We start from the raw sequence: 13,198 nt of genomic DNA on the forward strand, positions 1-13,198 counted from the left end.
GGGTTACTACCCATTTGGACATCTCCTTGTACATATATGTACATATTTAACTTTTTTTTATTGTGTTTGATTGATCGGGCAGGTCTATTTCCCTCTTGTTCTAGGCAAGCATTTCAAAGAGAAAATAGTGAAACTCAAGTAGAAAGTGAGGCAGCCTTCATACTGGAGAAGCGGTTACCATGCCTCATGGGCTGTCAGAGATGACCTGGTGCTGGGCTCAGACCTCAGGCCCAGAGAGGTCCTCCCTTCCCCCAGCTTGGCCATGGGACCTTTAAAATCCAGAGAATCAGGAAGACAGTCCCGGAAGGGATTTGGAGAACCTTCTAATGAACTCGTTTTCCACATGAGCAAGTAAGGCCCCGAGAAAGTTTCTTTGTGCTTAGTCGAGGCTTCTGTGCATGAACCTGCCCCCTCCTGTAAGAGAGGGGTTGCTTTAAGTTGTAGGAGTGGGTTGGGACCTCGCTGCCTTTGGTTGTTCGTTCCTGAGCAGGAGTAACTACCTGCCCTTCTCCTTTCCCCTGCCCGGTGCCTCCTCTCTCTCCGTGAGTCACAATGCCAACCTGGGGTGGGGCTTAGAGTCAACCAGATTAGGGACTGATAATGCAATTTCCATACCAGTTGGCTGCATATACAGGGGAATGATGTCTTCTGGGTAAGCCCGGACACAGGAGATTGAGAAGATAAACCTTTCCCAGAGAGCACCTCTGGATGTGAGTGGGCTGGAATCGACATCTTCTGGAAGGCAGGAGATTCCAGTCTTGATCTGCCATTCCCTCCAGGGTGGGGACCATTTGCTTATTCAGTCAACAAAATAGTTATTTAATGCCTACTGTGTATACCAGGCATTGTGATAGTTACCAGGAAACAACTATGAATGAGACAGGTTAGTCAGACAAACCAGTAAATAAACATAGTTGTGATAGGTGCTAAGGAGGAAATTAGGGAGGAAATGGGAAGAGATGGGAGTTCCTACTTTAAATGGGGTGGTCAAAGAAGGCCTTTATGAGAAGGTCAAAGTCTGAGAAGGACCCAGCCACAAAAAAGGCCTGTAGAGAGCATCTCAGACGGAGGGAGCGGTAAGTGCACAGGCCCGAGGTAGGCAAGTATGGCTGCAGCAGATGAGGAGGCCTAAGGGCCAAATTGTGGGTGGAGAGACTCTGGTCATATGAGGAGTCTGGGGTCTGAGTGGCCCAGAGGGGAGGTTTAATTGTCAGGACCTGATGGCAGTGCCATTTGGAGACATGGATCAAGTGCTGGTTCTGCTGTGACGCTGGGAAGGACCAACTCTCTGATTCTCCTGGACGCTTCATCTGCGGGTACCCTGGAGGGCTGTGGGGAGGACCCTGCAAGATGAGAGATGTGGAAGCACCCAGCACACTATAGGCCCGGTGTCCCTGGGGGGGATGGAGACTTATCTGGGGAGCCTTACAGAGCTCAGGGGGAGCTGGGACATAAGGTGTGATGAGAAGTTCTGGAATTTGTCTTATCAGAGGAAGCTGCTTTCTGCTGGGGATTCTCTGCCTGCTTAGAGCAGATGGCTGTGGCCTTGCCCTTGGGCGGAGAAGTCTGCCCCCTTGGGAGCACATTCAGCCTCTTCTGGGGCCTGAGTTCTTCCCACCCTTTTGTTCCTAGGCTTTAGTGGTGACCAGCAGAGGCTGTGTGCCACATGATGGGCACGTGGGTCTAGGGAGGCCAAACTAGAAGTATTCTCAATGCTCTGAGAGCACCTGGAGAAGGAGGGATGGGGGAGCCCAGGGGCAGGGTCTGCCCTTGCCAGGGAATGTCACACAGGTGTACTGTTCAGCTCCAGGCTGGGCCTTCCCAGCTGGGCCTGTGGGAGGGGAGACAGAGAAGACTAGGAGGTCAGCCCACGAGGGAGCTGGAAGGTGAAATCAGGCGGCAGCAGCCAGTTGGAGGCAGCGTGTGGTTTCCTGCGGGGCTGCCTGGCCGTGACTGCAGAGGAGCCCTGGGGAGGACTTCCAGGAGGTGGCAGCCGGGCTTGAAGGGCATGGATGCCAGGCTGAGAGGAGTGGAGATGAGCTTTGGGAGAGGAGGGGGGGGGTCACTGCAGAATGGGATATTTGTTGGGCCTGGATGTTGAGGTCAGTAACGCCCTTTTTTTTTTTTTTTTTTTGCGGTGCATGGGCCTCTCACTGTTGTGGCCTCTCCCGTTGCAGAGCACAGGCTCCGGACGCGCAGGCTCAGCGGCCATGGCTCACGGGCCCAGCCGCTCTGCAGCATGTGGGATCTTCCTGGACCGGGGCATGAACCCGTGTACCCTGCATTGGCAGGTGGACTCCCAACCACTGTGCCACCAGGGAAGCCCCCAGAAACGCCCTTTGAGGGGACCAGTCCTGGAGGCGCAGCTCTACCACGCAGCAGGTTAGGAGAACGAGCACTTCTTGGTTGATGGGTGAGGAGCAGGTCTGATTGGCTACGTGACAAGTCACGGACAACTCTCTGTGCCTCAGTTTCCCTGTCTGTGGAAATGGGTAACCGTTGTACCTCACAGGGGGCCAGGCTTGGATGGGGCCATGTCTCCAGGGCTCTTAGCCGGGCGTCTTGTGCGGTAAGCATCAGCGCGGATGCCGGGAGAAGCATCGCTGGGCGCGAGCCCGGTGGCAGCTCGCTGTGTGTTGGTGAGAAGGGCTGGAGGGCGGGAGGAGCCTCCGCTTTGCGCTTGCATCACCATACATCGCTTCACTTCTCTGGGTCCTCAGAACAACCCTGTGAGCTGGGCACTTTCCCCTTTCACAGCTGCGGAGACTGAGGCCTAGAGAGGGCGACGTGACTGGCACAACCCACCATTTGCATCCATCCCTGAGACCGGAGCTGTTTCACTGTGAAAGTGGTGCTTGTTGTGTTTTGTTTAATTCTTTCCAGAGTAGACTTTCTCACCAGTGGAGGCGTTTGCATCTTGGCCTGCAGGGAAGTAAATATTTGCCCAGAGGGTAGAAGGAAAACAGCCTTGGCCTGATCATTCTCAGAGCCCTCCCCCTTCCTGCTGGAGAGCCCCTCCCAGGATGCAGCGTGTGGCCTTGGACAAGTCACAAGGCTCCTTGTGCTGTTTCCTGTCCCTACCAGAGGACGGGCTGTGCTGGGTGCAGTGTGGGGGTCCGCAGAGGTGCTTGGGGTCAGGCGGTCAGTTCCCGTGCACCCTCTGTGGGCTGGGCACTGGGCCCAGAGATGGGTGCAGCCCCCAGCCCGCCCCGTCACAGATCGGGGCCAAGTCGCCCGGCTGGAGTGGAGTGGGGTGCTGGCTTCCGAGGCTGGCACCGAATTCGGAGACTGGGTCACTTCCTGAGGTCAAAGACAGGACCTTCTGGGCCTTGGGCCTCTGAGGCCTCCCATCTTGAGGATTTCACAAGGGCATGTGTCCAAGCCCCATCTTCAGAGCTGACTGCATGGGTCTAGGGTGGGGCCCAGGCACCTATAGATTTTAAACTTCCCCGGGTGATTCTAATGTGCAGCTGGAGTAGAAACTGCAGCTCATGGTGGTGTCTGTGAGGGAATTCTGATGGGAGTGGCCCGGTTTCCAAGCTGACTTTCTCTCTACCTGAATCCTGACTGCCTTGCTGAACCTTTTCCCAACCTCGCTGCCAATCTGGACAGTGTCCGTGGGCTGGGAAGTCACTGTGCACATTTGGGAGAGGCTCACCGTGAGGGAGCCGTCCTGGAAGGGGAGGGTGCGCTAGCCAGGGGTGGAGGAGCGGGGGTGTTGGGTGGGGTATTGGCGGGGCTAGTCTAGGCTGACGGAGATGTGTGGAGACCACCAGCCTGGGGATGGGGGTGACCGTGCGGGAGGCTGGGCTTCTTCCGGGGACCCAGATGTATCCGGGTTGGGGGGTGTCCATGGTTCTAGAATTTTGTTTTCCTTTTGGTTATCTTTATAGCATCCTTTAATCTGCTCTAGAGGCAACACGTCTCTGTAGTTAACTTTGTAATTTGAAGAAGTTTCTATAGAACCAGACTTGAGTTTCTTGAGTCAGGGATTCACACACTTAGGGGGTGAGCTGTGATAATTTCTGCCCCCCTGAAGTTATGTCTCCAGTTTGAGAACTGCTGATGTGTAGGCATCATGTTGGAAAGCTGGTTGTGATCTATTGAGTGTCAGCGACCTGCAGTTCTGACTCTGTAGGGGAGGTACAGCAGGTGGTGGGGAAGCAGAGTTCCAGGTAGGTGTGATGAACTTGCATGGGGTCACAGTGATGAGCTAGTGGCCAGTTCGTGGAAGGATAGGGACTTGACTTCTGACTCTGACCAGTGAGCTCTGTAGTGGGTTGGATGGTGCCCCCCCACCCCACAAAAAGATGTGTTCATGTCCCAGAACCTGTGAATGTGGCCTTATTTGGAAAAAGCATCTTTGCAGATATAATTACGTTCAGAATCTTGAGATGAAATCATCCTGGATCGCCTGAGCTGCCTTAAATTGAATGACAAGTATTCTTGTAAGAGAAAGGCAGAGGGAGCTTTGAGACAGAAGAGAAGACACAAACACACCTAGGGGAGAGCCGTGTGAATGCAAAGGCAGACGAACCAAGGAATGCCTGGAGCCACCAGAAGCTGGACGAGGCGAGGAGCCTCTGGAAGAAGCATGGCCCAGCGGCACCTTGGTTTCAGACTTCCGGCCTCCAGAATTTTGAGAGAATACGTTTATGTTTTAAGCCGTTTGTGGTCATTTGTTGCAGCAACCCAGAAAACCAATGCAAGCCCTTTCCGCTTCACCAGGTTGCCTCGCTAGGGAGGGGTCCAATTGAACAGGTCCCTGAATATCCCTTTCCTTTCTGCGGGTGCTGAAGACAGAGGACAAGGGGTGCGGATGGGGAGAGGAGCCGGGCTGGCAGAGGGTAAGGCCCATAGTCCCACCCCTGCTGGTGGCCCCGCCCCTCCTGCAGCCCCACCCCCAAGCGGCCTGCCCCACACAGGCCCCGCCCCTTCCCAGCAACTGTCTGCCCACACAGCTCAAAGGCTGTGCTCTACAACTGGTTTCTGCAAGGAAAGCCTGATAGTAAGAGGTTAAAGCATGAGAAGGGAATATAAGTTAGCTCTCAGGAAGCACTTCCTGATTCTGAAAAGAGTTAAATTGAAACCGCTTTCCAAGTGGGGCTGTAAAATATCTGTGATTCCCTTACAACCTTTCTGAACAGGCGTATCACCCATCACTTGGGTCAGTTGGTTGGGTGGGCTTCCAGTTGGGCGAACTTCAAAGGGCCGTGGAGGGCATCTGGTGTAGCAATGCCTTCCTCTCAGAGGGGCGGAAACTGAGACCAGGCCACACGGCAAGTGCCTCTGGTTCTAATACCTCCATCGTTCAGAGGGGACAGTGGGCACTGCTCAGTGATTTCACCCCAGTGGCATGCTCTCCAGCTGGGATTATTGGTGTCCCTACTGTAAACGGGCCTGCTGCTGCACCTGGGGACAGAGGCCTGATGTGTGACTTATCACAGACTGGTCTTCTCTGCAGAGCCAGAAAGAACTCAGGCAGCGGGAACGCTTGTGCGTGCCACCGGGGAGCACTGTTTGCCTGGCCCTGTGCTGGGTTGGTGGGGACAGATGAGCCAGCCCCGTCCCTTGAGAAGCCGGCACTCACTGAGTCCTAGCAGTGTGCTCAGGACAGCTGCAGATGTTCTGTGATTGGAGTGGGGAGGGGTAGCGGCTCCCAGGAGGCTCCGGTGGGTGGGGAGGCTTAGTCAGCAGTGGAGACTTGGGCTCTGGACTCCCCACAGGGGTGGCAGCAGCCACTTGACTCTTTCCATCTTCAAGGGAGCGTGGACTCAGGATCAGAGCAGAAAGAAGGCGAGGACAGGAATTGTTCAGGGACCCACCGTCCTGAGACAGGAGCGGCCCTGTTTGTTTGTGTCTTGGTTCTCCACTGCAGTCTCCTCTGGTGCTCACCTCACTTAGAATTAAACGTTCCCCTTTGCAGTGAGAAAATCTCCCCTGGCTGCCCTCTGTCTAGCCTGGTTGTGCCTTCTGCTTCCTCCTCTTTTGTCTTTTTAATTTTTTTCTTTCAGTTTTATTGAGATATAATGGACATACAGCACTGTATACACTTAAGGTGTACAGCATAGTGATTTGACTTACATCATGAAATGATTATCACAAGTTTAGTGAACATCCATCATCTCATACAGATATAACATTACAGAAGTAGAAAATAAAAAGTTTTCTTTGTCATGAGAGCTCTTAGGATTTACTCTCTTAAGAACTCTCAGGGACTTCCCTGGTGGTGCAGTGGTTGAGACTCCGCACTCCCAATGCAGGGGGCTCGCGTTTGATCCCCAGTCGGGGAACTAGATCCCATGTGCATGCTGCAACTAAGAGTTCGCATGCCACAACTAAGGAGCCCTCGAGCCACAACTAAGGAGCCCGGCTGCTGCAACTAAGACCCAATGCAACCAAAAATATAAATAAATATTTTAAAAAAGAACTTTCATATGTAACATACAGCAGTGTTAATTATATTTATCATATAGTACATTACATCTCTAACATTAATTTACCTTATAACTGGACTCTTTGTCTTTTTAAAGCTAACAATTAATGAGCCCTTCCTGTGTGCTGGACTGAGTTGTCTCCTAGACATTCTCTCCTTAATCCTCCAGCAACCCTCAGAGGCAGTTTTAGGTTTATTGCCCCATTCTACACTGAGGTAAAGAGAGGCTCAGAGAGGTTAGGGAACTTGCAAATAAATGCAAAGCCTTATCCCCTCTCTTCTGGCAGACTTCTCGATGCCTTCCTATCCCAGGTGTTTGTTCTTAAGAGAAGGATGCTTTTAAGGGAGGTGGGCTGTTTGGGGATGGGTTGTTTGTTCATTGGTTCGGTCCTTTAGTCACTCATCTAACATTTCCCAGGCATCTGGGGGCCCTCTGGTTCTCCCTGAGGTGCTGCTAGAGGAGCAGGGGCCCTGGAGTGGGGACCAGCTTCCTGGGGCCAGGGCCCCAGGGAGGTGGGCTGACTGTCAGACTCTGTGGGAAGGACGGGAGCGGACCTGAAGTGGCACAAGGCACCTGGGCCAGGTCCCCAGCGGGCTCTCTGAAGCTGCAGGAAGTCAGAAATGGAGCCTCTATCACCGTCCTTCAGAAGCAGGTTTTTTGTTTTTCTTTTATGAGAGGATATGCCAGGGCGTGAGAACATTTTTTTCCTGATGAGGGAGGGCAGCTTGCAGTGGAGAGAGCACTGGACTGTGTGACCTTATGGGAGTGACTGGGCCTCAGATTCCCATCTGCAAAATAAGGGGGTGGGGCCAGAACAGCATCCATCTCCTTAGTTCTGGTGGGTCCACAAGACGATTTTAGGTGGTTCCTGGGGGAACATTGTAAAATGTAATACGTGTGCATTAGGTGTAATGTGTATTACAGAAAATAACTAATACCTCAGATCTATGATTTCACAGATGTGGATTAGGTTAGGCCAAGACCATATTTATTTTAGTAAGAAAAGTCAGTCAATTTAAAGAAAAATAGTGGCACCTCCTGGTGAGGTGTAGGCACTTAACAGTCTTTGTATCTGCTGGCTTTTAAAGAAAGAATGGGGATTCTCATTATGTGTTACAGCACCTTACAGTTTACGAAGGAGTTCCCCCATCTCCCCAGGTCCTTTGAGTGACCATTAGGCAGGTGTTATCATTCCCGTTTAACAGCAGAGGCAGCCGACCCTCAGAGAGGGAAGTGATCTGTCCAAGGTCACACAGCTCCCGCGTGCAGAGGGCCTCAGCTGGCACATGCTCTTTGCCAGTCCCACCAGCCCAGCCTCAGGGAGCGCTGGGTCACTCGGCCTTACCTCCTCCCACAGCTGGCACCGGCTGTCATCATATTGTTGCTTTGTCGTATGCATCTTCTCTTGTCCTGATTTCCTTAAAGCAGAGAAGGATGGGATTGAAGGTGACGAGTGACCCTCTCTGTCCCTTCCTGCAGGCCTCTAACCTGTGCACAAGGAGGAGCGTGTCCTACAGGCCCCCCGGGGTGCTGTTTTCTAGTGAGCTCGCTGGATGGATAATAGGTAGGTTCCCGTCACAGCTGATCTTTAGCCCCAGTTGGCAGTTAGCGAAACATCTGGTGAGGGCATGAATTCCAGGCCAGAGGAGGCTGCCTGCCCTGAGCCTCTGGTGAGCGAGCCCCTGGCTGTGGCCACTGAGACTTCCCAGGCCAAAGGGAGACTCAGACTGTGAACAGATCTCCTCTTAGAAGACATGGAACTCGGATCTTGCTTGCTGCTTCAACGTTTTTATTGTTAAAACATAAAACATAAAACATAAAAAAGGTTAAAGAATGATTCAGTGAACACCCATATGCCCACTCACCAGAATCAGTAATTTTGACATTTGGCCGTGTCAGAGGAAGTTGCAGACATCATGACAATTCACCCCAACTATCCTCAGATGCATCTCCTGAAACAAAATTGTCCTTGGATACAACCACAACACCACTATATACCAAGTCCATGTTAAAACTTCTCCAGTTATCCTTAAGATAGTTCTCATAGTGCATTAAAAAAAAAAGAATCAGGATGCAGAATTACAGTTCATGCATTATAGCGGATCTCATTTTGACAGAAAAGGTCCCAGTGCCTCTGAAACATGAGGGGTGACCTCTGAGGCCTTGAATGTCATAGGTTCTGGAGTCCCAGGGAAGACAGTCATGTGTCACTTGCCTGCATTTGTCTGATCCACCAAGACCTACTGGGGTCTTGCCCTCTCGTTGCTTAGGAAAATTCAGAAAGCATTCAGCTTGCTGGGCCTGGATATCCATGTGGAGCTGCTGGCCCACCCTGCATGAGCCCTCTTCCCATTGGAAGGAGAACTGCTGAGTGGCCGGAAGCCAGACCCAGGACTCCCTGAGTGCCCACTGTCAGTCACCAACGGCATGTGCTGGGCCCTGTGCTAGGCACTGTGGGGAGATGCTCTAAAGAGCTTCGAGACCCGGGGCTCACTGCCCACGGTCTGCTTGGGGACACCCAGCATGCCCTGGTGTTATCTGTTCAAAGATGCTCTGTTTGCAGACAACCAGCTTGTCTGGGATGTGTGGGGCGGAGCCTCTGTTCCTTGGGGAAGGGGAGGCGGGAGAGGCCCTTCTTTCACGGGACAGGGAGCGCTAAATAAGTAGTGCCTAATCAAGCTGTGATGGGGAAATGAACTTAAAAAAAATTTTTTAAACCCACAGAAAAGTTGAAAGAAGAGTTCAATAAATACAACACTTTTTTTTTTTTGTAGCCATTGTGACCTCACCCTTACGTACCCCAGCATCCAGCTTTCTGAAAAGGGGGTTCTCCCACATGCTGCCATTGTCTATCTGAAAACAAATCACCATTAAATAGAACATCATCTGTGCTGTCCATTTCCAGATTTCACCAGTTGTTTCCCAAATGTCCTTTGTAGTGGACATTTTATCCAATCAAGGTCCACCCATTGTTTTCACTGTGACATGGCTCTTTCATCTCCTCCAACCTAGACGATCCTCACTGCTTTGGATTCCTTTGAAGCCTCCAGGCCTTTGATCTGCAGAACATCAGCGTTCTGGATTTGCTCTATGGTTTCCTTGTAATTAGGTTCAGGCCACACATTTCCTGCACGAACGCTGTGTGGGGAGGCGGTGAGGGGGTACAGGAGGCCACCTTAGGAGGTGCGTGATGCCCGGCCTCCCGGCTGCTGACCATGCCAAGCTGGACCGCCAGCCCTATGATAACAAATGCGTAAACCGTGGGTGACACTTGCGGCTGTGTGCATATTCTGTTTGGTAAACAACTTCTGAAAGCAAATCTGAGCATGTGACTCCCTGCTTAAATTATTTCAGTGATTTCCCTAATTTCAACTTCAAAATATATCCAGTCTGCCTGCTTCTTGCTACCTTCACGTGCCCACCCTGATCCAGGCCACTCTCACCTAGCATCTAGGTTACTGCAGTGGATTCCTGACCGTTCCACCTCCATGCCTCCATCCCCCAGTTCTCAGCACAGCAGTCAGAGTAACTCATTTAAAAATCAAAGTCATATCAGATGCAAACTCGTACTGCCTTCCACTCAGAGTAAAAGTCAGAGTCCCCTCAATAGCTTCAAAGGGTCCATCTGCTCTGCAGCGCACACCCCTGCCCTCTCCCCTCCTCCCCTCCACTCTAACCCCATCAGGCTGTAGCAGCTGTTCCTTAACACATGGGCACATTCCAAGGTCTTGGAAGCTGCTTGGATGTTCGGCTGTGTATCCACGTGGATGCTACAGAGCTACGCCCACCCCTCCCCACTTCAAGTCTTCACTCCAGTGTCACTTTCCCTGGCTGTGCTATTTAAAATGACAGCCCCCTCTACCAGCCTCCCTGGCCTCCTTTTCTGTTTCTGTCTTCATAGCATTTATAACCAAGATATACCGTATACTCTTCTTATTTATTTGTTTCTCCCCGACTAGAACGTGAGCTCCACCAAAGCTGAGACTTTTGTGTTTGGGTGGTTCACTGCTAGCTGGGCCCCACTCACCACCCCGCAGCCCATGCCTAACAGCTGCTCCCAAAGTGTGCTCCAGGGATCCTTGGTGGGGGGCCTCTTTTGAGGGGTCTGTGAAGTCAAAACCATTTTCATGATAATACTAGGATACTATTTGCTTTCCTGCTCTCATTCTCTCAGGAGTGCCCCAGGGAGTATTTCAGGGGCACGTGACGGTGATGTGGCAGCAAACTGAGTGAGGAGCAGCTTCAAGAATCCACCGGTTCTTCTCATCAGCCAGACATTAACATTTGCAAGAATGTAAAGCCCATGCCACTCTTCCCCCTCAATTTTTTGGGGAAAATTTTTAACAAAAAATATTTATGTTAACATGTAAATCTATTACTGTTATTTCTAAATGAGTTAATAAATATTTAAAATATGTCTTAATTTCTTATGTAGTAAATAATTGATAGATATAATCCCCCAAAACAAAAACTCTAGGGTCCTCAAAAGTTTTTAAGAGTGAAAAGGAATCCTGAGACCAAAAACTTGGAGAACCGCTGGCTTACACAACCTCTCAGTAAAGAGATGTCAAATGAATGAATGAACTTTCTGGTTTAACCTGAGAGACCTTGCCTTGGTGGTCTGGCTTCTGCAAGCTTCCCTGTCCTCCTCCCCTCCCCCATCTGCCTGTCCTTGGCTCTGTCTATGCTGACCTGCCGTCCCTATGGCACCTTCATGGGCATCTGAAACCCCTTGTCCATTTCAGAAATTCTTACTTATCCATTACGTACATCAAATGGACTCAGTTCAAACTCACCTCCTCCAGGAAGCCTTCCTTGCCCATGATTTAACGTTTCCTATCTCTAGTGCCTCTGCACAATTACCTCTACCCCAGTGTTTCCCTAACTCCACTGCATTTGTTGGTGTGCAGGTGTGTCTTACCAGACTGAGCTCCTTGAGGGCAGGAACTAGGTCTTACCTTTTTGTTCCCAGTGCCTGGTACATACTAGGCACTTACTAAATATATGTTGAATCAGTGAATGTTGCCTTAGAATTCAGAATAGGGACTCTCTTTCCCCTGATTTATCCTTGGACCAAAGTGCCTCTAAAGGGGAAATGGTTTCTGCCATCTGATTTGAGTCTTGAAATGTCAGGGTTACAACAGTACTGCATCTTTACTGGGAAAGGAGAAGTAACATTTATTGAGCACCTGCTGGGTGCCAGGAACTTTTGCATGGTATCTTGCTTCAGGGGCATTGTGGTTCATTAGGCCACTGTGAACCGACTTGGGCTCTAACCACTTTCCGTATGGCTTCTGTGGGGGAGAATGTGGTCTGGGAGCTAAGCTAAACTTCCTGTGAACTTTTGGGACTAATGCATTTGCATCATGTATGCAGACTGTGAAGTTGTTGAGGTCAGAGATGGTATGGTATATGTGTTGCTGGGTCCTGCCACCTCGCTCTGCATGCAGTGGGTAGTAAATACCCAGAATGATCTGTTCAGTGGGCATAGTTAGTATTGTAAATAGCAGTACCAGTGAGGGCTTCCCATTGGTGATTTCATAGGTGATCACAAGTGGAGAAAGATCTCTATAGCTGGGGTGATCCAGGAAGGCTTTCCAGGGGAGGAGGCTTTGAGCTGAGCTTTGGGGGATGGGCATTAGCCTCTTTCAGCTTTGTTATTTCCAAAAAACAGTTGGTCTCCTTCCCACAGCTGCTGTGGGAGCCTGGGAGGTGTGTGCCTTGATCAGGGTGGAAAGGGCGTCTCTGTCCCCTGTAGGACCTTTCTCATGCAGGAGTGTGACGTCTCCAGGCCAGGTGGGAAAGCAGGGGTAGACCCATGGAGAAGGAGAGGACTTTGGACCACCCACGGTCTGCTCATGGCCAGGGTTCTAACAAGGGCTGTCTGGGCATGAGTTGCCATGGGCTCCCGGAGCAGTGAAGGGATTCTAGGGCTTGTGGCCAAACATCTACCTTTTGGAGCAGGGAAATTGAGGCCCAGAGAGGGGAAGGGAGACTTACCCAAGGTTGCATGGGAGTTAGCGACAGAGCTGGGATTAAAGTTCAGGGCTCCCCTCTCATCCTCCCCCCCGCCCCCCAGTTCTCCTTCCAATGTGTCATGCTGCCTCCTTTTCCCTTTTGCCCTTTGACCTCTTTGGAGTCTTGAGCCTTTGGAGTGGAGGCAATTTATATTCTTTAAGTGTCATGCCAGGCATTGACACTTGTGGTCTGATTGCCTCCTCTGCCTTCCAGCCTTCGTTCAGGGACAGAGGGCCCTGTTCAGATGTGGGATTTTGTGCAAAGAATGAACCAAGGGCCATATATATGTATCTATATATAATCAATTCGCTTTATTTTTTTCTTAGCTGTAAAACTACATCTAACATTAAAAACAAGAAACGCAAAACAGTAAGCTCTGTCATTGCCAAAATTGTGTGGAGACAGCTCTTAGTTCATATCTGCCCAGCGCAGCCAGGTGTCCCCCGGGAAAAGGCAGCCCTGGCTGTGGGGCCTCACTGCCTTCTGCACCTGCTGCTGGAATTTCCTTCATCCCCCCCTGCACCCCCCATGTCTCCTCCCCAAACTCCTGTTCTCTTTGGTGCAGCTCCCTTCTTTTTTTTTTTTTTTTTTTTTTTTTGCGGTACGCGGGCCTCTCACTGTTGTGGCCTCTCCCGTTGCGGAGCGCAGGCTCCGGACGCGCAGGCTCAGCGGCCATGGCTCACGGGCCCAGCCGCTTCGCGGCATGTGGGATCTTCCCGGACCGGGGCACGAACCCGTGTCCC

At 51.3% G+C, this 13,198-nt stretch overlaps 1 protein-coding gene across 4 annotated transcripts in view; it reads left to right on the forward strand.

The window, feature by feature from the left end:
- TSPAN15 (tetraspanin 15) overlaps positions 1-13,198 on the forward strand; it is a 49,405-nt gene that overhangs the window by 7,082 nt on the left and 29,125 nt on the right. The window contains exon 1 of one of the 4 annotated variants that reach the window (XM_060126068.1): positions 2,160-2,382. The exons of the other annotated variants lie outside the window; for them this stretch is intronic. The gene's annotated coding sequence lies outside the window, so the exon portion shown is untranslated. Of the gene's footprint in view, positions 1-2,159; positions 2,383-13,198 lie in introns of those variants that run through there. 4 annotated transcript variants of the gene reach the window in all.

Source organism: Lagenorhynchus albirostris, chromosome 16 (assembly GCF_949774975.1).
Source record: "Lagenorhynchus albirostris chromosome 16, mLagAlb1.1, whole genome shotgun sequence".
In the NCBI taxonomy this organism is placed as follows: domain Eukaryota; kingdom Metazoa; phylum Chordata; class Mammalia; order Artiodactyla; family Delphinidae; genus Lagenorhynchus; species Lagenorhynchus albirostris.